This window comes from Hemiscyllium ocellatum, chromosome 10 (assembly GCF_020745735.1).
Source record: "Hemiscyllium ocellatum isolate sHemOce1 chromosome 10, sHemOce1.pat.X.cur, whole genome shotgun sequence".
In the NCBI taxonomy this organism is placed as follows: Eukaryota; Metazoa; Chordata; class Chondrichthyes; order Orectolobiformes; family Hemiscylliidae; genus Hemiscyllium; species Hemiscyllium ocellatum.
This window is the reverse complement of record NC_083410.1, coordinates 37688665-37713939: the sequence shown is the minus strand read 5'-3', so window position 1 is coordinate 37713939 and position 25275 is coordinate 37688665.

Genomic DNA, 25275 nt, shown 5'->3' with positions numbered 1-25275 from the left:
TCATTTTCCACATTGGAACCAATGACATTGCAAGGGAAAAGGTTGAGATTCTGCAGGGAGATTACAGAGAGTTAGGCAGGAATTTAAAAAGGAAATCCTCAAGAGTAGTAATTTCTGGAATATTCCCAGTGCTATGAGCTAGTGAGGGCAGGAATAGGAGGATAGAGCAGATGAATGCATGGCTGAGGAGCTGGTGTATGGGAGAAGGATTCTCATTTTTGTATCATTGGAAGTTCTTTTGGGGTAGAAGTGACCTGTACAAGAAGGACTGATTGCACTCAATGGGAAGGGGACTAATATATTGGCAGGGAGATTTGCTAGAGCTGCTTGGGCGGATTTAAACTAGTAAGGTGGGGGGGGGGGGGGGGTGCCCAGGGAGATAATGAGGATACAGATCAATCTGGTACAGTTGAGAACAGAAGCGTCAAACAATCAAGGCAGGCAGTGACAAGGTAGGACTAATAAACTGCATTTATTTCAATGCAAGGGGCCTAACGGGGAAGGCAGATGAACTCAGGGCATGGATAGGAACCTGGGACTGAGATATCAGAGAAATTACAGAAACGTGGCTCAGGGATGGGCAGGACTGGCAGCTTAATGTTCCAGGATACAAATGCTACAGGAAGGATAGAAATGGAGGCAAGAGAGGAGGGGGAGTGGTGTTTTTGATAAGGGATAGCATTACAGCTGTGCTGAGGGAGGATATTCCCGGAAATGCATCCAGAAAAGTTATTTGGGTGGAACTGAGAAATAAGAAAGGGATGATCACCTTATTGGGATTGTATTATAGACCCCCGAATAATCAGAGGGAAATTGAGAAACAAACTTGTTAGGAGATCTCAGCTATCTGTAAGAATAATAGGGTGGTTATGGTAAGGGATTTTAACTTTCCAAACATAGACTGGGACTGCCATAGTTTTAAGGGTTTGGATGGAGAGGAATTTGTCAAGTGTGTATAAGAAAACATTCTGATTCAGTACGTGGATGTACCTACTAGAGAAGGTGCAAAACTTGACCTACTCTTTTGAAATAAGGTAGGGCAGGTGACTGAGGTATCAGTGGGGAAACACTTTGGGATCAATGACCATAATTCTATTAGTTTTAAAATAGTCATGGAAAGGGATAGACCTGATCTAGAAGTTGAAGTTCTAAATTGGAGAAAGGCTAATTTTGACGGTATTAGGCAAAAACTTTCAAAAGCTGATTGAGGGCGGATGTTCACAGGTAAAGGGACAGCTGGAAAATGGGAAGCCTTCAGAAATGAGATAACGAGAATCCAGAGAAAGTATATTCCTTTTACGATGAAAGGGACGGCTGGTAGGTACAGGGAATGCTGGATGACAAAAGAAATTGAGGGTTTGGTTAAGAAAAAGAAGGAAGCATATGTTAGGTATAGACAGGATAGATCGATTGAATCCTTAGAAGAGTATAAAGGCAGTAGGAGCATACTTAAGAGGAAAATCAGGAGGGCAAAAAGGGGACATGAGATAGCTTTGGCAAATAGAATTAAAGAGAACCAAAGGGTTTTTACAAATACATTAAGGACAAAAGGGTAACTAGGGAGAGAATAGGGCCCCTCAAAGATCAGCAAGGTGGCCTTTGTGTGGAACCGCACTAAATGGGGGTGATACTAAACGAGTATCTTGCCTCAGTATTTACTGTGGAAAAGGATATGGAAGATATAGAATATAGGGAAATAAATAGTGGCACCTTGCAAAATGTCCAAATTACAGAGGAGGAACTGCTAGATGCCTTGAAATGCATAAAGGTGGACAAATCCCCAGGACCTGATCAGGTGTATCCTAGAACTCTGTGGGAAGCTAGAGACTGATTACTGGGCCTCTTGCTGAGATATTTGTATCATCGATAGTCATAGGTGAGGTGCCAGAAGACTGGAGGTTGGCTAATGTGGTGCCACTGTTTAAGAAGGATGGTAAGGACACGCCAGGGAACTAAAGACCAGTGAGCCTGATGTCGGTGATGGACAAGTTGTTTGAGGGAATCTTGAGGGACAGAATGTCCATGTATTTGGAAAGGCAAGGACTGATTAGGGATAGTCAACATGGCTTTGTGTATGGGAAATCATGTCTCACAAACTTGATTGAGTTTTTTGAAGAAGGAGCAAAGAGGATTGATGAGGGCAGAGTCGTAGATGTGATCTATATGGACTTCAGTAAGGCGTTTGACAAGGTTCCCCATGGGAGACAGATGACCAAAGTTAGATCTCATGGAATACAGGGAGAACCAGCCATTTTGATACAGAACTGGCTCAAAGGTAGAAGACAGAGGGTGATGGAAGAGGTTTGTTGTTCAGACTGGAGGCATGTGACCAGTGGAGTGCCACAAGGATTGATGCTGGGTCCTCTACTTTTTGTCATTTATATAAATGATTTGGATGTGAGCATAAGAGGCACAGTTAGTAAGTTTGCAGATGACACCAAAATTGGAGGTGTAATGGCCAGTGAAGAAGGTTACCTCAGATTACAACAGGATCTGGACCAGATGGGCCAATGGGCTGAGAAGTGGCAGATGGAGTTTAATTCAGATAAATGTGAGGTGTTGCATTTTGGAAAGCAAATCTTAGCAGGATTTAAGCACTTAATGGTAAGGTCCTAGGGAGTGTTGCTGAACAAAGAGACCTTGGTTCATAGCTCCTTGAAAGTGGAGTCGCGGGTAGATAGGATAGTGAAGAAGACTTTTGGTATGCTTTCTTTTATTGGTCAGAGTATTGAGTACAGGAGTTGGGAGGTCATATTGCGGTTGTACAGGACATTGGTTCATCCACTGTTGGAATATTGTGTGCAATTCTGGTCTCCTTCCTATCGGAATGATGTTGTGAAAATTGAAAGGGTTCAGAAAAGATTTACAAGGATCTTGCCAGGATTGGAGGATTTGAGCTACAGGGAGAGGACGAATAGACTGGGGTTGTTTTCCCTGGAATGTTGAAGGTTGAGGGGTGATCTTATCGAGGTTTACAAAATCATGACAGGCATGACAAACAGGCAAAGTCTTTTCCCTGGGGTGGGGTGTCCAGAACTAGAGGGCGTAGGTTAAGGTGAGAGGGGAAAAATGTAAAAGAGACCTAAGGGGCAACTTTTTCACACAGAGGGTGGTACGTGTATGGAATGAGCTGCCAGAGGAAGTGGTGGAGGCTAGTCCAATTGCAACATTTAAAAGGCATTTGGATGGGTATATGAATAGGAAGGGTTTGGAGGGATATGGGCCGGGTGCTGGCCGGTGGGATTAAATTGGACTGGGATATCTGGTCGGCATGGACGGGTTGGACTGAAGGGTCTGTTTCCATGCTGTACGTCTCTATGACTCTATGATTAAGTCATAGTGATATGGTGCTTGAAAGGAAGTGATGTTCCCTTGCATCTTCTGCTCTCATTCCTTTAAGTGGCAGTGATCATGGTAGGTGCTTTGAAAGGAGGCATGCCAATTTGTGGATGGTATGCATTGTTGCCACTATGCATCTGCGGTGGGGTGAGCAAATGTTGAAGATGGTGGATGACATGCTAATCAAATTGTTTGCTCTGTCCTGGATTGTATTGAGTTGTTTTAGTGTCGTGGCTATACTCATCCAGGGAAGTGGACAAGATTCCATCACACTTCTGTCTTGTGCCCAGTGGACAAGCTTTGAAGAATTACGAAGTGTGTACTCAGCAGAGAATTCAAACATCTCAACTACTGTTGTAGCTGCAACATTAATATGGCTGATCCAGTTAGGTTTCTGGTCAGTGGTAACCCCAGTTTATTGATAATGAGAGATTCCTGGAAAGGAGTTAGTTGCATTAAGGTTGCTGCAGCTGTCATCTTGATTGCCAGTGGGACAGAAAAGCCACCAACCCCTTCAAGCCTGTGGCCGCCCTCCTGCAGTTGGTATTGTTCAAAGGTAGTATCTTAGGACATGCTCAGTCTGTGATGACACTTCTCCTTGATTATGTGGGGGGAATGGCATCAAAGATACCCTCTGGATCTCTTGTTTCTCCTGCACATCCTGAGAAGACCTTCAGCTGAGATCTGTTCACCTCGGGGCTGTTGCGGGTCCTGGGCGTGTTGACTCGTCCATTCCTCCTTCCTTCCATGCCGCCATTATATCACGGCAACAGCAGCCGTACCTCTGCTGTGGCTTGATCCACTGGTTACAAGTGCAATGGCCCTTTGTGAGGAATATCAGAAACAGATCGGGTTCAGTCAGTATTTACGTTTACACAAATGATGATTGAGCATAGTTCTCCATACAGTGGGAGACTAAGCACTCTGACAAGGAGTGGAATGCTTCAACATGATACTCTGACAAAGCAAAACTTATTTTGTGAATGCAGCACAAATACAGCAGGAGGTCGTACGTGCTGTCTGACTCCAGATACCTTGTTTCTCCCACATCAGCCAAGAAAGGCAGGATTGTATGGAAAAGTGTGTTGGCAAATATTGACAGTTTGAGGTGGGAGGAAATCAGCTCCACTCCCTTGTACAGCCTCAGAGATTATACATTATCTCTGTGAAGTTAAAAATCACACAACACCAGGTTATAGTTGGTCTTATAGCTTGGTGTTGTGTAATTTCTTTTAACTTTATCCACCCCTGTCCAACACCGGGACCTCCTCATCATTATCTTTGTGAATTGTGACCGACCGGGGAGATTTTTAAGGTCAACTGTGATTACTTCTATTTCACAGAAGTAGCTCGAATCACTCTGAAATAAGCAATGGCTTGGTCAAGATTGCTTGTGGCAGGATCTGTATTCCACACTGTTGGACACTACGTGCTTTTGCACTCAGGGGATTATGGTTACAGATGGCTTCAGTCTGCCTTGTGTAAGTGCCTGTTGAATTCAGTTGCCCCTGAAAGGGCCACACATCACTTACAAATAGAGTTTGTGAGCTCAGACGGATCAATAAAAACTGATTCCACCCACTGCGTGTGGTGGTCACAGCCACTTTCCTGTTCCATTGTGCATTTACAAATCACATGAGTATGAAAGGCAATGCAGGTCTCACTTGACACAGCAAGTCACAGACTCAGCCTGGATATTAAGGGTCCTCCCCCATGAATCGATAGATTCCTTTCTTCCTTGCACTCCCCGGGGTGTCCATCAGCTTCCACACATTCTTATAAACTACTTTGAATTCTAACCTCATCTACAAACATTATCCACTCAGCACCAGCCCTAGCCACTGCCATCCATCATGCTGCTCTGTTCCTCTGCTGAAGACAAGGTGATTGTGATTGCAGTAACCCCTATCCCCCAATGCAGCATTATCTTCCTTTCTTACATGTTGTGCTGCCCACTTTTCACAATTATTATCTCTTCTGTATTCTAGCATGCTGTTTGCAATTCACAGAATTGAGTTTACCTATTTTTCAACCGAAACCCCCTCTGACTTTCATTGAGTTGACTTCAGGACTGACCCCAACCAACTTGGATAGACATCCACTCCTAATCCTATCTTATGTATTAAAACCCAATGTTTTCCAAAACCATCAGTTCTGACTTCTTTCCACAGATATGGCCAGACCTGCTGAGCTTTTAGAGCAATTTCTATTTTTGTTTCACACTACATCTCCTCCAAGTAAGTGAAAGTAGGAAGAAGAAAGATTGAGGAGAAGCAGTACTGACAAGCCTAATGGATCATCTCTGTGAACACTATGGGCAAGGACAATGAACTGCCTTCCCAGGTTTCCCCTTCATCCATACATTCATTTTCTTAGATCTGTATGTGTGTGTAGAGGGGAACTGCTTATGGGGGTTAGAGTTTTGACTTGGAGAAATATATGTCAACAATTCATAATCGTTTTATCTATAGGTAGAATCGTTTTATTATAAATAATCATCCTTGTTAAATACTGAAACAGTGTCCATGCTTTCTGTCAACCTGGGTATATAAGATGACGGTGGAATTTTGTGTACTTTAATGAAATCTTTCAATTTGACAATGGTTCCAGGAATAGCAGGGCTTGATTTCCAATTGGCTATCTGAATGAGCCACAATCATGGGTTAAAGTCATTGTCAAAATCACATAGAACTTCTTCAAAAGTATCTAGCTTTATTGATGTCTTGGTGATTTATACATCATAAGCTATATGTCCCATTGAATAATAATGTATTTATTTATTCAGTATGTGATTTAGTATTTAATTTTGATGCAATTTCGTATCTTAAGAACTCCTTTTCTCTAAGATGTCCAATCTTACATTGGATTTGGTCCAGTTTTAATCATGCAGGTACTGCTATAACACACATTTCATTAATGTTAAGTTGTTAGAATCCAACTGATAAACTGGGGACATTTTCTTAAGCACAAACTTTCAAACCATGTATTGGCTATAAGACGATTACATTGCCAACACTTTAAGTGCTATTTCTAAAGCGTGATTTTTCTATAACACAGGGTTGCACAAGAATGCAATCAGTGTGTTATAGAAGAACTCCCTGTAGCATTACTTCTGGCACAGCTTGTATCTAGGTATTAATTCTTCTTACTTTAAAGTTTTTCAATTCACCAGTATGTCAATGCTACTGCATCTTCCTAAGTAGCAATGTTGTTTTATTTCCTTTGTGTTAAAGTTAGTAAACAGTGCAATATAGCAATCCTTTATTTTCTGCCTTAATTTAAAGCTTTTAATTATTTTAATTGGTAATTTTGTAAATCCATGCCTCTTTCTGGGATTTCACACATTTCTGAAGTCAAAATAAATGTTTTCCATCAGCATGCCAAAACATAGGCTTCTACCTTTCACAGCTGAAAATGTGTTGCTGGAAAAGCGCAGCAGGTCAGGCAGCATCCAAGGAGCAGGAAATTCAACGTTTCGGGCATAAGCCCTTCATCAGGAATGATAAAGGGCTAATGCCCGAAATGTCGAATTTCCTGCTCCTTGGATACTGCCTGACCTGCTGCGCTTTTCCAGCAACACATTTTCAGCTCTGATACTCCAGCATCTGCAGACCTCACTTTCTCCCTTTCACAGGCTACTACATAATGCATGGCATTTTCCAAGACATTCCAAATAAAGCCTTATACTCAAGCTTAATTAAATACCAGAACCGTAGTATAAATTATCAATATCACTCTCTTATTGCAGGCTCAAGAAGCTTCTGTTTTCTTCTGTTAGATTTTGTCTGCTTTACTTGTTAAATTGTCCCTTCATTGTCTTGACTTTCCTTTGCAACATTCCCCGTGCTTATAATGGCCCAGGGTCCAACTACTTTGGCTATGCCTTCTGGATTCTGCCCACTGCAGCAGTGATTCCTATTGTGATCTGTAAGTGATCTGTTTTTAACTCTCTGGGGTAGGCTGCTCCCTTAAAGTTGTCACCCATGTGCACCTTGAACTAACTGTCCTGAAGGAATAGTTTAGAAATAGTATACACACAGGAAGCAGTGAGTTTTGATATTCTGATAAATCAGTTAATGTGCTAGACTTTATCATTCACTGCAATGAGGTCAAGGAAAATGACCCCTGTTTTAATGTTTTTTAAAAACCATATTCAAAGCACATGGTTAATGTGAAACTTTGTTCAGATAAGCCAATTCTTTGTTGATTGACTGCATGGTCTGCATTTAGAGCATCCTGCGCTTGTTGTTTGATCTTCAGTGGGATTAGACGATCTGCTGCCCCGAATCATATTGGTGTCAGAGATATTGGCCAAGAACTCATTGGTAAATTTGTATCTTTGCCTGTTTCGGGAGCACAACAAATATATACGGGCAGCACAGTGGCACAGCGGTTAGCACTGCTGCCTCACAGCGCCAGAGACCTGGGTTCAATTCCCGCCTCAGGTGACTGACTGTGTGGAGTTTGCACATTCTCCCTGTGTCTGCGTGGGTTTCCTCTGGGTGCTCTGGTTTCCTCCCACAGTCCAAAGATGTGCTCATTAGGTGAATTGGTCGTGCTAAATTGCCCGCAGCGTTAGGTGAATGGGGTAAATGTAGGGGAATGGGTCTGGGTGGGTTGCTCTTTGGAGGGTCGGTATGGACTTGTTGGGCCGAAGGGCCTGTTTCCTCACTGTAAGTAGTCTAATCTATACACGTGCCATGAAAGTGGTAGTCTATTCTTGACTCTAGTAACAAACTGGTCCAACCAGGACTGGACACATGGTCAAGTCGCATTAGGATCTTGGGGAGGATGTTGACATACCAACTGCAGAACTTTGTCCAGCTACAGGGAGGTGAGAGCAAGGTCAAGATTTGGAATTGTGCTGCCTGTGTGAACTGTGCAAATGATGGCACAGGTCTACACTGCTTGTTCACACTGATCTCTGCTCAAATTAAACATTGCCCCTTCACATCACACTGATAGGGAAATTCCTGATGTTAGCTTTAGATGAGAGTAAATACTGCCTTGTTTTGTCATTTGGTAGCTTGTAAATCTTGTAATGATTTTCAAGAGGTTAATGTTGAAGGCTCCATTATGCTCTACCCCATATTCTGATGTTTAAGGAGTTGGTTGGGGAAAGGTAGTTTATCTTAGGATCTTGTAATGGGGAAGACTTATATCCAAATGTCTCCCAATTGTCTTAATAGCAGTGTCTAACTTCCTAATGTAATTTGTACCTGATCATTACTATGCAATAAGCTACATTTTATTTGGGGCAAGAGCCTCTTCTTATTAAGACTCACAAATGACACAAAATTAAGAGACAGCATAAGTTCTGAGGAGGCTGAAGGAGACTTGAAGGGGACTTGGTCAAGCTAATTGAATGGGCTTGGACAGGGCAGTGTGAAGTTTGTTAAACTTCCAGTCCAAGATAGCGACACAGTAGGACACTTCAGCCGGAGTTTGTCCACTCCACCTGTTCTTTTTCTTCTCTTTGTGTTCATTATTTCTTCTTCCCTCCCTGCTTCTGGTCGACTCCTGGCTTCCAGTCAACTCCCAGCCTCAGTGCAGACACGACCAGGGGTCCTGTCAGCTGGTGTAGCGGGCCCTGTGGTAGCTCCTGGGGCTTGGCATGGTAGACCTCCATTGCAGAGAAGGAGAAACTCAGAACAGCAGCTGCTGGAGAGTTAGAGTTGAGAAGTGTGGTGCTGGAAAAGCACAGCACGTCAGGCAGCACCATTGGAGCAGGCGAGTCGATGTTTTGGGTATAAGTCCTTCATCTGGAAGAAGGGCTTATGCCTGAAACACCAACTCTCCTGTTCCTCAGATACTGCCAGACCTGCTTTCCCAGCACCACACTTTTTGAACACTTGTTGCAGCCTCTTGGCATGGTATGGCAGCCTCCTGGCATGGCATCATCTCGGCCCAGCATGACGTCATCTCAGTCCAGCAAATGGTCATCTTGGCCCAGCATGGCAGTCTTCCAGATGTAGGTGGTTCTCTCTCAGCCTGGCATGGCCTTAGCATGGTCTCCTGGTCTTAAGGTTGTTCCAGTGCAATCTCCCAGCCTCATGAACCTCAAGGTGAAGCGTTGTGTGGTCTGGAGCCAAGATCCCATGCAGACTGGATACTGGTCTGGGTTGGAAGACTGTTGTTATGAACTTTTATTTATTTATGCATTACTGGATACTTTATTTAGGAGAAAGTGAGGATTGCGGATGCTGGAGAGTTAGAGTTGATAAAGTCCGGTGCTGGAAAAAGTACAGCAGGTCAGGCAGCATCCAAGGAGCAAGAGAGTCAACGTTTCAGCACTTTTTATTTCTCTATTTTCTAAGATCTTGTAATTCACAAAGATGTACCCAGATACCTTTATACCTAAGATGGTGCTGTAAGTGTCGATATATAAACTTTTCACTGTACTCATCAAGTCATATGTGACAATAAAGTTAATTCAATTCAATGAAATTGTCCACTTTGGGAGAAAATGCTGAAAGGCAGAATATTTGTTCAATATTAGAAACCTAATGCAGGCCTAGTCAGCGACACCCATACCCTGTAAATGACTAATAAAATGGTGAGAGGTTGGGAAGAGCTGGTATCCAAAGGGATCTGGGTTTCCTTGTTCACAAGTCATTAAAATCTAGCATGCAGTTACAGCAAGCAAGTAGCAAGATAAATAGTATTTTGGCCTTCACCTCAGGGAAATTTGAGAGGAGAAGTATTACAGCTAAGGTGAATTCGCAAATTAGGTAAAAGGATAGGTTGACAGAGGTGCAGTGGCAGACAATTAAGGGAATATTTCAGAATATACAGAACACACAACTTTCACAGAGTAAGAAAAACTTTGAGGGATGGATCCAACATAAGTGGTTAACTCGGAATATTAAAGTATCAAACATAAAAAATAAACTTTGAATTGTGAAAACAGAAGTTCCAGGTCAGTAGATTGGACAGAATATGAAAGTCCATAGTTCAGAATGTACGGGTCAGGATGCTTAACCATTTGAAACCTGAGCCTTTTTAAAATCTGCCTGAAGATTTTCCATCTACTGCCAATGAAGGGCCACTTCCTGTAACTGGGGCCATTTTACCCAAGTCAAGAAGCCTGTTGTGCAGGAAGAACACTGAGAGAAACAACAGCTTCCCAATGGAGTCTGGTTAGGGGGTGTGGGATTTTCTTAAGGGGCTTTCCTTCATTCACAATGGCTCCCCCTTCCCCCATCTTAGTTGGTGTGGCACTCAGCAACCTCTTCCAATGAATGCCTGAGCTGTTCTCCTCATCCCACAAACCCCACGCCCACTTACTCGTTTTTGAGGGAGCCTCAGTCATTCAGGCACACTCTCTTTTGCATCTGCGCTCTCAGCAATGGCCTCTAGTTGGCCAGCAACACTTGCGAGCAGGATGCCATCCTTAATTGGATGACTTGTAGATATATGCCTCCCCAGTTCCCACTGTCAGTTGAGGCAAGGTGCCCTCTTTCAGCTCCAGTAGTACTTCTTTAACCTCCATAGCAATCAGCCAAATCCGGGAGAGATATGGGCAAACATGGCTGAGACAGTGAAGAGCAAAAAAAAACCACGAAACTTAGAATAGATTAGATTGCAAATGATTGAGTGAGACAGGACTAAGAGAAGAATAAAAGCAAGAAATGAGGACTTAAGACTTAAATGAGAGGGGGGCAGAGAGAGAGAGAAAGAGAGAGCGCGAGTTAGTGTAAGACGGAGATTTAGAAGGAGAGTTATGCATTATTTTTGAGTATGCTGCAGCAGGAAGTTTCAGAGTCATATTCATACAGGGCATGTGAAGGTCACTTGATCTTCTTGGTCTCTGAACATTACAGCTGCTACTGATATCAATCAATCGCAACTGATAAAAGGCATACGCAGCATCATGGGAAAAAATAGAGAACTACCAATAATTTTCTTTTCTTTCCACAATGGACTGCTTTACCACGGTGACTTACATCACTTAAAAATGGACAGAACCCTTACTTGAAGTATAGAAACTCAGTGTGCTATATGATCCAGAAATTAGAATTTATGCATTCCAATGAGATTTCTGTAACACCAAAATTACTGATTCAATAATATACTTTCAATTAATGAGTGTTACAAAGAATACACAGAAACTGTAAATCAATCCCATTAGCCAAAATTAAAATGTTAAAGTATTTGCAAACAGAATTATTCAACCTGCACGAGTTCTGATAAATCTATTCATAGCAAAGGAAATAGAAGTGGGTGTATGTCTGTTGATCTGCTGCCTTTGTTCCACTTTCTGATCCCATCCAGAATCCCTTAGCTTAATTTTTCATGCCCAAAAAGCCTATTCATTCTTGAATTTTCCATCTTAACGTATCACCACTGCAAAAAATCATTTGTTCGGAACTTCAGTGCAATTTAAATTGTTTCATTAAGCTTTGCTTCGAAATTACTTTTACTAAGCTAGTTAGGTGTGCTGCTCTCTTTCCAAGGACATCCTATTCAGTGGGTTTCCAAGGTAACCATTCTTTTGAGAGCTTTCCAACTTCGCATTCATTGACTGCCACATTCATGATCAATTTTTATCCTCCAGTGAAGTCAATGGCTTCATCTCTATGGGTCCTTTACCCGGCTTGAAATCAAATATTCTCACAGTGCCCTGAAATAATTGCCACTAAACATGCTGCTGACAAGGTCATTTGGGAAAAAAAAAGATTGAGAGTCATTGATTCATTTTACACAAATTTCTATGAGGACAAGTACAATTCATAAGTAGGATGACCTCAAGAACTCGAAGTGGTTTAATTTTTGGGGTTCACTGGACCAGATCCATGTCTAGTTTTTCAAAGCTGGATTGATTTTATTTTTCTTGATTTTTGAGATGCAGCATTCATATAAAATCTTCAGAAATGTGATGAATATTACAGAACCATCTTTCTCTCTCCCTTTTTTTAAAAATAAAGTCGAGTTCTATAGCAACCTGATCAACAAAGAACATTGTAGACTTGTTCTCACTGACAAAGACATGATTTTATCACAGCCTCTGATACAAGACATTTTGACATTTGAAAAGTTTGCATTTTGTGACCCATTTGTAAACCAACTGAGTAAAAGACTAAATGGAATGTTTCAGCAAAAATTGACATAATAACTTCTGAAGCAGTGATGGGCAGCCGGAGGGATTTCTCCAGAGAACTGCAGTGGTTAGATAAATGGGATTTAATCAGAGATCACCAGCCTGTGGAAATAAGATATATAAACAGGAAGTAGGGAGAGAGTTATGAGTCTTTGTTGGATAAAGTAAAACAATAGAGAGTTGACAGAAAAACTTTCGTTAGTGCGAGAAGACTGAAAGCTGAAGGGACTACCAACTATGCAGATCATCATTCACTGTACTCCCATTCAATCATCCTTTAGTCCTGATAAAGCTTTCTCACTGACAGAAAAAACAGGTAATGTGTCTTTTCTGTCTACTTAGCTATTCTGTATCATATTTAAATTACTACTTCATAAAATGCTTTTAAATCACTTAAGAGCATGATGCCACATAATGCAGCATGGTGGTTCAGTGGCTAGCATTGCTGCCTTGCAGCACCAGAGACCTGGGTTCAATTCCACCCTCAGGCAACTGTGTAAAGTTTGCACATTCTCTCCTGGTCTATGTGGATTTCGTCTGGGTGCTATTTCCTCCCACAATGCAAGATGTGTGGGTTAGCTATGGAAAATGCATGGTTATAGGGCAGGGGAGTGGGTGTAGACAGGATGGTCTTCAAAGGGTCAATGTGGATTTGATGGCCTGTATAGTCTGCTCTCACACTGTTGGGATTCTATGATTAGGGAAGTTTACAACTTCAGAACTAAATCATACATTATAGTTAAATTAGGTTAGATTACTTACAGTGTGGAAATAGGCCCTTCGGCCCAACAAGTCTACACCGAACCTCCAAAGAATAACCCACCGAGAACCATTTCCCTCTGACTAATGCACCTAACAGTATTGGCAATTTAGCATGGCCAATTCACCTGGCCTGCATATCTTTGGACTGTGGGAGGAAACCAGAGCACCCGGAGGAAACCCACGCAGACAGGGGGAGAATGTGCAAACTCCACACAGACAGTCACCCGAGGTTGGAATTGAACCTGGGACCCTGGCGCTGTGAGGCAGCAGTGCTAACCACTGAGCCACTGTGCCCGCCCCTCCACACCGACCCTCTGAAGAACAACCCAGCCAGACCCATTAAAGCATGGCCGATTTACCCAACCTGCACATTTTTGGACTGTGTGAGGAAACCCACGCAGAGAATGTGCAAACTCCACACAGACAGTTGCCTGAGACAAGAAATGAACCCAGGTCTCTGGCGCTGTGAGGCAGCAGTGCTAACCATTGTGCCACCCATGATGCGGTGGCTCCATACACCTTATTACTTATTGAGCTGTTGTTCCTGAGTGCTGCAATGGAGAGTCCTGACTATGGATCATAATCCCAGATTTTCCATTGATATTGACCCTTGAAGTACAATATGTTTTTTAAAATTAAATGTGTCTCAAAAATATGGGATGTAGAGTCAGTGGCTGTCTTAACAGAAGTAAAAAAGAGTCATAAAATCATAGAGTCATAGAGATGGACAGCATGGAAACAGACCCTTCGGTTCAACCCATCCATGCCGACCAGATATCCCAACCCAATCTAGTCCCATCTGCCAGCGCCCAGCCCATATCACTCCAAACCCTTCCTACTCATTTACTCATCCAAATGCCTCTTAAATGTTGCAATTGTATCATTCTCCACTACATCCTCTGGCAGCTCATTCCATACACGTACTACCCTCTGCGTGAAAATGTTGCACCTTAGGTCTCTTTTGTATCTTTTCCCTCTCACCCTAAACCTATGCCCTCTAGTTCTGGACTCCCTGACCCTAGGGAAAAGACTTTGTCTATTTATCCTGTCCATGCCCCTCATAATTTTGTAAATCTGAGGTCACCCCTCAGCCTCCGGTGGTCCAGGGAAAACAGCCCCAGTCTTTTCAGCCTCTCCCTGTAGTTCAAATCCTTCAACCCTGGCAACATCCTTGTAAATCTTTTCTGAACCTTTTCAAATTTCACAACATTTTTCCAATAGGAAGTAGACCAGAATTGCACGCAATATTCCAATAGTGGCCTAACCAATGTCCTGTACAGCTGCAACATGACACTCCCAACTCCTGTACTCAAAGAGAGAGACATACTGTAATGTCATATTTGATAAAGTGTCAAGGAAGCTTCAAAGGGATGGACTTGAAAGGGAAATACTGCACTATATACTGAACTGTAATCACCTGGGAGCTATCTCAAATGATGAACATTGAGTCATAATGATGAAAGAAAAGACAACAGTCTGAGTGAGAGACATGTTTCATGTTTTCCCCAGTCAAGAATACACAAGAACAAGTATTAAGAATCAGTCCACCCTGGTGTGTCTGTGCTAGTCAAGAAGGTAAGCTAGTGATCTGATGTACTCTTGTGCACTAGTCTGACTTTGAGTTGGTCCACTGTGAATATCACAGTTGAACAACCACACATCAGTCAACACTACAATTGCAGATAAAGGATTGTGTTGTTCTGTGAGCTGGAAGCCAGTAAGCCAACAAGCCAGTCAAATTGAAACAGGACAAAAGAACTTCAGTTAATCTGCAAAGCCAAGAATCCTAAACCCGTGAGCTATTCTTCACAAATGATCTATAGAGACTGATCCATCTATCTTCAACCTTTTATATTTCTTTGAACTAAGTTCTCATTTCTAATCTGTGTGTATGTGTGCAACATTATTATTTCATCTCACACTTAGTAAATAATAAACACTGTTTTGTTAACTCAAGAAAACCTGGCGAACTTTGTAATTTTTAAAATGTAATTCATTTGGTTTGGGAGAAGGTAGTAATCCTTTTTAAAGGAACTGTGTTCCAATGAGCCAAGAAGTGGGTGAGTAAGATGGACAGTCAAGTTACCCCTTCTCAACCCATGGTTTGACAATTTGGAGTATCCTCTGTAGAACTCTAAAACTGAAATAATCGTTTCTCAGAATTCGAATAACTTCTTTCACTGAAAGAATGCTCCTAGAGCTACAGAGAGTGACCAGATCCAGGTATGACACTGAGTTAGAGTCAAGAGTGTGGTGCTGGAAAAGCACAGGCGAAAGTGAGGACTTCAGATGCTGGACAGGATCGAGAGTGTGGTGCTGGAAAAGCACAGCAGGTCAGACAATATCTGAGAATCAACGTTTGGGCATAAGCGCTTCATCAGGAATGAGGCTTTTGGGTCAGGGCTGAGAGATAAATGGGAGGGAGGTGGGGTTGGAGGGAGGTAGCTGGGAAAATGATAGGTGGATAAAGTTGAGGGAGAAGGTGATAGGTCAGAGGGGGCAGTGATGAATGGGTATGGATATGGTGCCAAGTTGGAGGCTTGGGGCTGGGATAATGTGGAGGGAGGGGAAATGAGGAAGCTGTTGAAATCCACATTTATCCCATGTGGTTGCAAGGTCCCAAGGCAGAATTTGAGGTGTTCCTCCTCCAGGTGTTGGGTGGTAACAGTTTGGCAGTGGAGGAGGCCCAGGATCTGCATATCTGAATCAATCCAACCCACATCCCACTCCTGGCACCTTTCCCTGTCACCACAGGAAGTGCAAAACCTGCATTCATACCACTCCCCTCACCTCCAACCAAGGCCCCAAGGCATCCTTCCACATCTGTCAGAAATGCACTTGTACTTCTACAAATGTCATCTACTGTATCCATTGCACCCGGTGTGGTCTCCTCTACAGTGGGCAGACAAGACGCCTTCTTGTGGATCGTTTCAGAGTAATCTCTGGGACACACCCACACCCATCAACCCCACTGCCCCGGGGCTGAACACTTCAAATCCCCCTCCAACTCTGTCAAGGATATGCAGGTCCTGGGCTGCCTCCACTGCCAAACAGTTACCACCTGATGCCTGGAGAAGGAAGACCTCATATTCCGCCTTGGGACTCTGCAAATGTGGATTTCAACAGCTTCCTCATTTCCCTTCTCCCTACATTATCCCAGTCCCAAGACTCCAACGCAGCACCGCCCTCCGGACCTGTCCATCACTGCCCTTCTGACCTATCACCTTCTCCCTCACCTTCAACCATCCTTCACTTTTCCAGCTATCTGCCACCCCCCCCCCCCCAACCCCCACCCCCCTACACCCCACATCCAGTGGCTGAACACTTCAACTTCCCCTCCTACTCCACCAAGGACATGCAGGTCCTGGGCCTCCTCCAGAGTTACAGAATATCCGGGCCAATGACAGAAAGCGACCGGAAAAACCAGTGGGACTTATTTGTGGAACTGTGTGAAACTATTAAGTTGCCTGATGGGAAAATTGGCCAACTCCGGATTATAACATAATATAAATTAAAGACTGTGGCAAAGGTTGGGGACATTGCAACCAGCAGACATGGCACAGGCTGAATTTACATAAATTCTCTAATGTTGGCAGCCCTCATCAGAATTTAATTAAAATGGCTCCGTACATGTTTTGAAAAACTAACTACAGTCCAAACAAAGACATTCATATGCAAAACAATGTTATGGAATGACGTATGTAACACAATGTTTCGGAAAGTTAATAGGATAACACAGATCAAAGTTCAATGTACAAGCCTAACGAATGATGAACATTTAGTGATAATTTCTGACAGTTACTGATATGTTTTAAGTATTACAAATCCTTCCTTTCTCTCTGGAAGCATGAAAAACTTGAGAAGAGGAATTGAGAACAATTAGTATCTCTCTCTTACAAGTTTTAGCCAAATTGCATGCAGTACTATTGTCAATAAAGACTGATTATTGCCATGCAAGCTGTGTTGTTTTTTTTTGAGCATTGTTGGTCTTTTTGCCCTCATCAGCAGACAATAGCTGCCATCCCAGCTGTTTTAGCTATTTTAATCCAATTCAACATATTGGGGCTCAGAGAGTTTAGCAAGGTACTAGGAAAAGTGCATGAAGATTCCCATCAGGCAATTTAAACGTTTCACACAGTTCCGCAAATAAATCCCACTGGTTTTTCTGGTTGCATGAAGGAGAGTATGTGACCATCCCCCTTTACCGAGTACATCTGTGACCTTGTGTTGGCACCAGTTCTTGTAGGAGTCACTCTCGTTCCACCACCGGGGATATATTTCCCTCCCCAACCCCATCAGCATTCCGGAGAGACCACTCCCTCGTCAGGTCCACACCCACCATCAACCCAACCTCCACTCCCGGCACCTTCCCCTGCAATCGCAAGAAATGCAAATCTTGCGCCCACACCTCCCCCCTCAACTCCCTCCAATGGATCCTTCCTTATCCATCACAAATTCACCTGCACTTCCACACACATCATTTACTGTATCCGCTGCACCCGATGTAGTCTCCTCTACATTGGGGAGACAGGCCGCCTACTTGCAGAACATTTCAGGGAACACCTCTGGGACACCTGCACCAACCAACACAACTGCCCTGTGGCTGAACACTATAACTCCCCCTCCCACTCCGCCAAGGACATGCAGGTCCTTGGTCTCCTCCATCGCCAGACCCTGGCCACATGACGCTTGGAGGAAGAGCACCTCATCTTCCGCCTAGGAACCCTCCAACCACACAGGATGAATGTAGATTTCTCCAGCTTCCTCATTTCCCCTCCCCCCACCTTATCTGAGTCCCAACCCCTGGATTCAGCACCGCCCTCTTGACCTGCAATCTTCTTCCCGACCTCTCCGCCCCCACCCCCTCTCCGGCCTATCACCCTCACCCTCACCTCCTTCCACCTATCGTATTCCCAGCACCCCTCCCCCAAATTCCCCCCACCTTTTATCTCAGCCCTTGGCACACCAGCCTCATTCCTGAAGAAGGGCTTATGCCCAAAATGTCGATTCTCCTGCTCCTCAGATACTGCCTGGCCTGCTGCGCTTTTCCAGCTCCACACTTTTCAACTCTGGCCTCCAGCATCTGCAGTCCTCACTTTCTCCTCATTCTGTCTGTGAATGGGTTCAGCTAGCTCCTCCAGCTCAGAGTTAATATCAGCCCCAGGAAGCATGCTGAGGTCAGGGAGATAGAATAGCTGCCCGCCAAATTCCCTAACTATGTGTTCACATGGTACATGGTCAGACAGGATCAGCCAGTGGAAGCTGAGGTGGCTTCTGCAAACTGATGACCCTCTATTAATAACACAAGCTGAGACAGCTCTTACTGAACAAAAGATGCCCCTGGACATTATGCATTAAAAATGAAGTGCTGATGAGCAACTAAAGACTCCTTCACAGATCTGCAAATTAAAATCTAGCGGTGCTGTTAAGGTACCGTAGGGAAATATTGAAGCTCCTCCACAAGATTCCAATGAGTGGGCATGTGATTATGCACAAAGCCCAAGCCCACATCAGCCAGCAATTCTACAGGGCATGGCTCCACAAGAGTGTAGTAAGTCTCAAAAACAGCGGGACGGGAAAAGCACAGCAGGTCAGGCAGCATCCGAAGAGCGGAAGAGTCAACGTTTTGGGCATAAACAGCCTGATAAGATTCCTGATGAAGGCGTTATGCCCGGAACGTCAACTCTCCTGCTCCTCAGATGCTGCCTGACCTGTTGTGCTTTTCCAGCACCACCCGTTTCGACACTGACTCTCCAGCATCTGCAGTCCTCACTTTCTCCAAGAATGTAGTAAGATCTTAAAGAATCGGCCACACTGCCAGAGTGTGGGAAAGCTGCGATCTGAAATAAGACCTGCACCTCTAAATCTCATGCTAATATTTGAGCAATCTATCAGCTTGGTGGACAGTATGGGACCCCCACTCAAAATAAAAGGGGGCCATCAGTTGATCCTTATCATTGTGGATGTAACTATCTGTTTACCAGTCACCGTTCCCCTGAGAAATATACCTGCCAAAAGGCAGTGATGAGAAAATTTATCCAATTCTTCATCCATGAATAGGTGTCATGAATAGTCCTTAGGCCCTTGAGTCCTCGAAGTTATCATTCCAGTCTGTGTAATCATTCAAATAGTTTTGGGACAAAGGGCTGACTGACCAATAACAAGTAGCATTTACATAGCACCATTAATATAGTAGGATGTCCTTTGTCTTCACAACAGTGTATTTCAAACAGAAGTTTGGCACCAAATCATCTTTGGTGTTATCAGAACAGGTGAGTGAAGAAAACCTGGTCAAAGAAGTACTTTTTTGCTTTAAAGGAGGAAAGAACAATTCTAGGATGGGATGTAAGAGATTATAATCTAATAAGCTGATTCCATGGTGATGTAGCAATGAGTAAAGTGTTGAGTGAGAGACCAGAATTGAAGGACATCAGAGATCATGAAGATTGATGGGGTTAATGCTGGTTACAAAGATAAAATGTGAGACACATGAATTGTACCTGGGAGGTCGTCTGAGGAACAGCTATCTTGTGATGGTGGTCATTAAATATCGATATATTCATAGCGTGGAAGGCCTTGAAATAAATATGTTTGCAAAAACATGAATGGCCACCAGTAAGCCACATAGGCAGAAATTCAGGGAGCTAGGGTGGACACTTAGAGCTAGAACAAACAGAGTTGTTATCTCTGGTTTGTTGCCCGTACCACGTGCTAGCGAGGCATGGAATAGGGAGAGAGAGGAGTTGAACATGTGGCTACAGGGATGGTGCAGGAGGGAGGGTTTTGGATAAACAGGTCTCATTTTGCAGTAAGTGGGACCTCTACAAAGAGAATGGTCTACACCTGAACCAGATGGGTACCAATGTCCTGGGCGGGAAATTTGCTAATGCTATTTGGGAGGGTTTAAACTAATTCAGCAGGAGGGTGGGAACCCAAATTGTAGCTTCAGTGTTCAGGAGGTTGAGAGTAGAGAGGTCAGAAATATGATTTCAAGGTCGCAAGAGTTCGCCAGCAAGCAGGAAGATGGTTTGAAATGTGTCTACTTCAACGTCAGGAGCATCCGGTATAAGGTGGGGGAACTTGCAGCACGGGTTGATATCTAGAACTTTGATGTTGTTGCCATTTCGGAGACATTGGGAGAACAGGGACAAGGATGGTTGTTGCAGGTTCCAAGATTTAGATGTTTCAGTAAGAACAGGGAAGATGGTAAAAGTGGGGGAGGTGTGGCATCACTAGTCAAGGACAGTATTACGTAGCAGAAAGGACGTTTGAGGACTCATCTACTGAGGTAGTATGGGCTGAGGTTAGAAACAGGAAAGGAGAGGTCACCCTGTTAGGAGTTTTCTATAGGCCTCCAAATAGTTCCAGAGATGTAGAGGAAAGGATAGCAAAGATAATTCTGAATAGGAGCAAGAGTAACAGAGTAATTGTTATGGGGTATTTAACTTTCTAAACATTAACTGGAAATACCATCGTTCCGAGTACTTTAGATGTGACAGTTTTTGTCCAATGTGTGCAGAAGGTATGTAGACAAGCCAACAAGGGGTGAGGCCACACTGGGTAATGAACCTGGCCAGGTGTTAGATTTGGAGATAGGTGAGCACTTTGGTGATAGTGACCACAATTTGGTTATGTTTACGTCTGTGATGGAAAGGGATAGATGTATAATGCAGGGCAAGATTTATTGTTGGGGCAAAGGTAATTATGATGCGATTAGGCATGATTTAGGATGCACAGGATGGGGAAGAAAACTGCAAGGGATAGGCACAACTGAAATGTGGAGTTTATTCAAGGAACAGCTACTGCATGTTGTTGATAAATATGTACCTGTCAGGCAGGGAGGAAGTTGTCAAGCACGGGAGCCATAGTTTACTAAAGAAGTTGAATCTCTTGTCAAGAGGAAGATGAAGGCTTATGTCAGGATTAGATGTGATGGCTCAGTTAGGGCACCTGAGAGTTACAAGCTAGCTTGTGAAGACCTAAATAGAGAACTAAGAAGAGCCAGGAGGGGATATGAGAAGTCATTGGCAGATAGGATCAAGGAAAACCTGATCAGGTATATCAAGAATAGAAAAATGAATAGAGAAAGATTAGGGCCAATCAAGGATAGTAGTGGGAAGTTGTCCTTGGATTACGAGAAAATAGAGGAAGTGCTAAATGAATATTTTTCCTCAGTATTCACACTGGAAAAGAACAATGTTGTTGTGGAGAATACAAGCTACGAGGCTAGATAGAATTGAGGTTCACAGGGAGGAGGTGTCAGCAATTCTGGAAAGTGTGAACATAGATAGATCCTCTGGGCCAGATGTGGTATATCCTTGGATTCTCTGGGAAACCAGGGAGGAGATTGTAGAGCCTTTGGCTTTGATCTTTGTGTCATCATTGTCTGCAGGAATAGTGCCAGAAGACTAGAGGATAACAAATGTCCCCTTGTTCAAGAAGGGGAATAGAGACAACACTGGTAGACCAGTGAATCTTACTTTGGTTGTGGGTGAAGTGTTGGAAAAGGTTATAAGAAGTAGGATTTATAACCATCTAGAGAGGAATAAGTTTATTAGGGATAGTCAATACAGTTTTGTGAAGGTTAGGTTGTGCCTCACAAACCTTATGGAGTTCTTTGAGATGATGACCAAACAGGTGGTTGAGGGTAAAATGGTTGATGTGGTGTATATGGGTTTCAGTAAGGCATTTGATAAGATTCCCCATGGTAGGCTATTGCATAAAATATGGAGGCATGGATTGAGGGTGATATAGCAGTTTGGATCAGAAATTGGCTATCTGAAAGAAGACAGAAGGTGGTGGTTGATGGGAAATATTAATCCTGGAGTTCAGTTATTAGTGGTGGACTGCAAAGATCTGTTTTGGGGCCACCCCTATTTATAAATGATATTAGATGAGGGCGTAGAAGGATGGGTTAGTAAAATTTGCGAATGACATTAAGGTCAGTGGAGTTGTGGATACAGCCGAAGGATGTTGCAGGTTATAGAGGGACATAGATAAACTGCAGAGCTGGGCTGAGAGGTGGCAAATGGAGTTTAATATGGAAAAGTGTGAGATGACTCACTTTGGAAGGAGCAACAGGAATGCAGAGTACTGAGCTATGATAAGATTCTTGACAGTATAAATAAGCAGAGAGATCTCGGTGTCCACGTTTTTTGATTCCTGAAAGTTGCCATCCAGCTTGATAGAATTATTAAGAAGGCATATGGTGTGTTAGCTTTTATTGGTAGAGGGATTGAGTTTTAGAGCCATGAGGTCGTGCTGCGGCTATACAAAACTCTGATGCGGCCGCACTTGGAGTATTGCATACAGTTCTGGTCACCGCATCATAGGAAGGATGTGGAAGCTTTGGAAAGCATTCAGAGGAGATTTAATAGTATATTGTCTGGTATGGAGGGAAGGTCTTATGAGGAAAGGCTGAGGAACTTGAGGCTGTTTTCATTGAGAGAAGAAGATTGAAAGGTATTGAGACATGTAAGATAATCAGAGGATTTGATAGGGTGGACAGTCAGAGTTTTTTCCTTGGATGGTGATGGCTAGCATGAGGGGACATAGCTTTAAATTGAGGGTGAGAGATATAGACAGAATGTCAGAGGCAGTTTCTTTACTCAGAGAGTAGTAGGGGCATGGAATGCACTGCCTGAAACAGTAGTAGACTCGCCAACTTTAAGGGCATTTAAGTGATCATTGGATAAACATATGATTGAAAATGGAATAGTGTAGTACAGATGGGCTTCAGATTGGTTCCACAGGTCGGTGCAACATTGAGGGCCAAAAGGCCTGTATTGTGCTGTAATGTTCTACATTCTAAGCTGCTGAATATTGAAAAATCTGATGATGCAGGATGAATTGAAATACTTCCTCACCCAAATTCCATGGGTGACAATAATGAAGATGTTTGCCCTTAAAGACTCTGCTTCAGTGACCTGTTTTGCTAATGGTGCTGAAGACCCTCATTTGGCTTGGAATGAGCCTGAGGTGTAAACACATATAGATGACTCTCGATTATCCGTAGCACATGGGCGGGCAGTATTTTGTATGGTAAATCGAATTCCATATAATCGAATTCCAGATAGCATAGTTTAGCTGAGCATCGGGACCTTGCGATCTTACTGGATAATCTGATATTCGGATAATCGGATTCCAGATAATCAAGGTTCCTCTGTAAGGATTTGGTGACCTTTGCTGACACTGACCGTACTATCCTGAATGAGTGGTATCTGCAGACCATTTTCTAACCAGATAGCACAATTCCATCTCTGCCTCCCTGACGTGGCAGAGGCCCGGAATACAATTATATTCAGATATTTTTAGATGCGTGCCTCGGTTTGCATGCAAGGACATGGAGGGAAGGACAGATAAGGTCAATCCAGCTCTAGTACACAGGAACTTTACAATCCTCCTTTTATCCTCAATGGAGAGGAACACCCACAGGAACATCTTGTACTCAGATTTATAAGTGTAAGAAGTTACTGGAAAACAGTCCATCATCTGAAATTTAGTAATGAAAAATCCAAGGATAAATAACTGCATTATTTTGTAAATTAGTCATGATGAAAACGAAAATTATCACTCTACTAGCAATTTTCTTCAAAATGTTTAAACAATTAAATATTGGGCTTATTGCCATCAGTAGATAATACATCTGGCAGCAAATTTAACTGATTAATGTTGGTAGTTAATGTGCTTATCACAGAAAATATATTTTTCTTTTGTTTGCCAATCTAGCTGATCTTTAATTAAGTACAAAGATTTCTGAAGTACACTGGATTATTTTAAAAGGCTATCTTGGCTCTATGTAGCTCAAATATAACTCATGACAGTTTTGCCTTGTGTTAAAGAGATTATTATTACAGATCTATTCATTATTCAAATCATTTGCATAAATTACCTGAAGACAATTGAAATGCTATCAGCATTTTCTTATAAATAAAAATTGGCACAATTCTATGGGAAGACTATTGAAACACTTAAAAATTCAAACAAAATAAAATTTTATGTAACAGCTTATTTCATGATGTGAATTAAACAAAACATTGAAGTCACATACAGAGATATCTGCTGACATGGAGTGCCAGTTACTAAAAGGAAATCGGCAAAATAATTGCATTTATTTGAATGGTGGCACAGATATTTTTTTCAGGCCATTACTTTAAGGCCCTTTAATCCTAAATGCTGAGAGCGTCAAAGTGGATAATTCTTTCCATTAGACTATGTCCATGTTTCATTCATAGCCATAGTTTTGAATCTTGTTGAGCAGTGGTTCAGCACATTAAGTTATTTTTGGTTTACCCAGAAGTGATTTCAAAGCAACAATAGTTTAATGAGATAACAACAACAAAAATGTGCACAGCAGGACAGGGTGCAACTGTGTGAAGAAAATTGGAGTAAACAAGCTGGATTTTACCACAGACCTCGGGATATCCACATCAGGATTTAACAGGGGTGGGGGGGGTGTTCTTAAAAGTACACTTTTTACAAGAAGGACCGGTGCAAGAATGTTCCCAGAGGCAGCCTCCTACCTGTCTTCCTCCGTGATCTCCACCTGATAAATACCAGTTTACTGACTCCCAATGCTGTGGTACCAAACTGAGGCTTGGCAGCTCTGATGCCCCATTGGCAGAGTTGGGTAATGTTGACATAGGTCAGAGATGAAGAGGATATCTCAAATAGAAGCTACCCTCACAGAGGAAAAGTAGGAAACATTGAAAGCAGCCAAGTAGGCAAGGCCTCCACAGGCAAAGGAAAGGACCTCTGGATGGCTCAGAGGCCCCTCTTTGAATGATGAAGACTCTGGTTCCATTTGCCTCCCCAGCCAGAACAGCAGAGTAAAGCTGCTTCCATGGAGCTGGCAGTCAACACAAGTGACTCTGCTACTGATAAATGGCTGATGAACCACCAATTGCCTCTACTTTGAGTTTCATATCATAATCATTGGGGGCTATAGTGGTCCTTCTCAGGATAATAAGGGGTGCATTGTAAATAGGACTTTTTTTAAGGTGACGGTGGATAAGAAAGAATTTATTCTATGTTCCTAAATAATTGCATCCAAGTTCATCAGGCCTTTCTGGAAA